Below are 3,755 nucleotides of genomic sequence, written 5' to 3'. Positions count from 1 at the left end.
GAAGCAACAAAAGAACTAAGGAAAGGAGTATAATCATATCAAAGCAAAAACAAACAATAATGGGGAAATCAATAAGGCTTGATACTGTCATTTCAACCTAAATAAATGGAGAAACGGGACAGTGGCTCAAGTAATGTTATCTGGTATCAACAAAGGTCAACGTCTATTCAGGAAAGTTCAGGTTCTCAATGGTCTCTGTCGTAAGAGCCAGTGGAGGGACACTAGTGACTCAAATAGTTCAGATGTGAGCTGGGAGTGAATGTTCAGGCAGAAAAGTCTCTATAATCCACAATGACTTGTCGAGTGCGATCCAAAGGAATTTGCCTCAGTTGTTAGTCTATAGTGGTGCGGATGGAAAGAAGGGTAGGCTACTTCACTTAGGGAATGGTGAATGTGCATTAACGAGTGTAGCACAAAGCAGTAGAGAATGTTGATAGATCTGATCCCTACACAGGCTCAAGGGACCCCTTGCAAGTCTTCAGTCCCAAAAACGTTTCTGCCGCAGTCACAATCATGTCCATTTTCTTAGACATCTTTGAGACTTGTGCTGTCCAATTTATAACTGTGGCAATGAACGCAAAACAAATAAACATTTTTAACCCACAGGGTATGTTTTGTCTGGCAGCAAACATTTACTACAGGCTGTGGTGTATCCACTACCATATCTTCCCTAGCATCACTCGTTTTCTCAATTATTTTAATCGCCTCCGAATAGGAGATTCGATTGACCTCTAACCTTTGCCACCTCAATCTCCTTCACCCTTACAGGGCACTCCAGGAACTCAGGATCATCATCCCCACCACAATTGCAACCCCGTCGTCCTTCTACACACCGTTCTTCAGTATACTCTGTCCGTCTGCACACACTTGAAACACAGTCAAATTCTTACATTGCAGTGGTTTGGGGGTGACAGCTCTTACAGCGTATCTTACATAACCAAGCTTCACATGTCATGAATCCCGCTTCCTGAGTCTGTTTCTACCTGAGTTGTCTGTTTCCTGTCTTGGAGTCTGTTTCCTGAAGGTTCCTGAACGCACCCTGTCTGGTTGCCGGGCGACGAAGATAGGCGGGAGATCTCTCGATTGCCCGCACCTGCATCTCATCAGCTGTCTGCACACCTGGTCCTGATCATCATCTCTTCATAAGCTCTGACCTGACATCCGTTCCCTGCCGGATCGTTAGCCATGAACAGTATGTTGTGCCTGCGTATCAGCCTCAAGTTACTAAGAGTTTGTTTTGTTGTTTTGTACTTTCTGCTTGCTGTGAACTCACCTTCGTTTACTCTGTCTACAGTTACTCTTCCGGAACATTCACTCCACCGCTGTCTGGTCGTCTGTGGCTTCAGAGACATAATTGGATCTGCCCATTCACTCCCACCAACTCACCTCCACTGCCAGCTCCGTCACCTGGATTCTCCTGCTTCCACATTTAAGTCTTTAAATAAATACTCACCTTCATTCAACTCACCTTGTCCTGGTCTGCTTCTGGGTTCTGCTTTAGAGAATCGTGACATCACATGCGTAGGTATTTGCTCTTTATCAAAAATACTTTTGTTTAATTAGACACATGCTATGAAACGACTACATGTGATATTAAAACTATATTCATTATTTTAGCCATTGATGATGAATGTATTTGGATAACTGCATTGAACTTGATTGATATGTCAATGAGGAATAAAGTTTGTACATTTATTTGTAATGGTCAACCTCTTCTTCTCTTAAGTGTAATTGTATACAAAACAACTATGTTTTTATAATATTTAGTGTTTGTCTGCAGCTGAGGAAGACAGGAAGTTCAAATGAGCATCACAAAGCTATATTTGACCTATTCACTAACATGTTTTGTCAGCATAAGCAACTTTGTGACCTGATAGAGTACTATAGCTTTATTGATCTACCGAATCATTGTCGTTTTGGGGGTTATCTTTACAGTAAATATAATGCTTTTGTGTAATTCATGGCATTCAAAACATATTGTCACATTTACCCACGCGGTTGGATTTTAACATTGAGGAGGCAACAGCAGTTCTTTACTATTCTTGCCCAGTGAGGCTTTTATTTGCTAGTGGAGATATAGTCAGTGAACTGTACAATTATTTACCAGCAAAATAACAAACCGGACGTGAACACTATGTAGGCCTCAAACTGAGTAAACTAGTGCTCTCAAAGAAAAAACCCAGGCTCAATCATGCCTGAAAACCCAGCAGCATGCCAACCCGTTCCCTGTCCTCTCTCAAACAAGGTAATGCCAGGGTTTAAATACCCCTACCCATAATGCAACAGCCAATAAATAAATACATGATCAATTAACATTTCACAGACATTAAATATAATCTAACTGTCTTCACATTATAAATATGCATGTATTTACCTATAAACATTGCAATAAAGGTGCTTACCATGCTTAATGCATAAAAATAACATTGGTATATAATCATAACTACAGAAATATAATATATCAATGTGCTTCTTTTAAAAGGTTTACATTCTCAATTTAATTTTTCATAATGAGGTTTTAGATTAGGTGACTGAGGACATAAGGACATGTATATGTCTATTTATCTACTCAAAACATGTCACTACACCTTTACACCACCATGGGGACAAGACAATTTGCCAGCCACCAGTATTCTCTACAATGCATATGTAATATATTGAAACACTTAGACACTAAAAACACCCCCCTTTATTTTATTTGAAACAAGGTTAATTGTCCAGCTAATCACTCTCACTTCTTTATTCCACATGCAGGACTTAGTCTGTAGTGGGTTGTCTGGTTGGGGGTAGGGAAACAGCTAATTATAGGCTAGCTAGTAGCTTTGTTAAGTTTTGGTTGCAGTGCTCTGAATAATATAGGTAGTTTGCTAAGCTTTGATCAGCATGAATATCCGAAAATGGCTGGGCAGTGCAACCAACTGACAAGTTCTTTGTTCTTCAAAGATATGGCGGGCCTTTGTCAGCACTGCCGACTGTGCTGTTGGCACTGAAACATGATTAACATTTTTGGGGCATCTACAGCAATGTGCCAAAAATATGTTCGTCAACCTGAAGAACGTATTCAGTGAACACAGACTCTGAACACAGAGCATGTTACATCAACGAAAAGCCCAGCTGGCATTTGAGAGACCTGAGAAGTCAATTTAGCCAGGAAGGAGAATGGAATCTGAAACTTCTCATGGAATGATTTATTCATTAGTTTCCCCTCATGTAAGCCTACTGGTTGTTTGGCACATTGTTTAATGTATAGTAGGCCTTTGCTTTTCACTTCAATGCATAATTAATTTGCATTACACACAGTCGTTGTGTGATAGGCTACTGTAAAAGTTACTATGGAAACAATGCAGCCTAGTTTTTCACCCCCTTCCTGCTCTCTCGCTATAGTGTGTGTGTGTGTGTGTGTGTGTGTGTGTGTGTGTGTGTGTGTTGCTCTATGAATGGTCATTCACTCTTATTTGTGGCAGATTGAAATGAGCTACTGTCATGTAGGAAATGTAACCTCAGCTCTGAATATAGAATACGCACTTAGTTTGATTTAGTTATCATTTCTGAAACTCTCCCACAGAGAGAAGTGGCAGCTTGGCTTACTGTAGGTTACGCTCATTGCTTAGTGTCACATTCTACAGAAATGTAGCCTATAGTTCTAATTATTGAAGTTCATGCTATGAAGCCTGTAAAATTTCTGATAGCCTAGTGGTAATCATCCTGTCCAGCTTATCTGTGTGTGTTGATAGACACAAATGATGTGTAGGCCT

The 3,755-nt window shown here is 40.2% G+C and overlaps 1 long non-coding RNA gene across 1 annotated transcript; it reads left to right on the top strand.

Annotated features, from left to right (window-relative positions):
* The first annotated feature begins 576 nt into the window (after positions 1-576).
* Positions 577-1,463, top strand: LOC311118293. Its single transcript, XR_014611784.1, has 2 exons — positions 577-1,192; positions 1,295-1,463. It is a non-coding gene; the product is annotated as an uncharacterized lncRNA (long non-coding RNA).
* Positions 1,464-3,755: the final 2,292 nt, after the last annotated feature.

This window comes from Coregonus lavaretus (genome assembly GCF_964263955.1).
Source record: "Coregonus lavaretus genome assembly, contig: HAP1_SCAFFOLD_48, whole genome shotgun sequence".
In the NCBI taxonomy this organism is placed as follows: Eukaryota; Metazoa; Chordata; class Actinopteri; order Salmoniformes; family Salmonidae; genus Coregonus; species Coregonus lavaretus.
The sequence above is the reverse complement of the archived record's forward strand: the minus strand, read 5'-3'. Positions and strand labels throughout refer to the sequence as shown.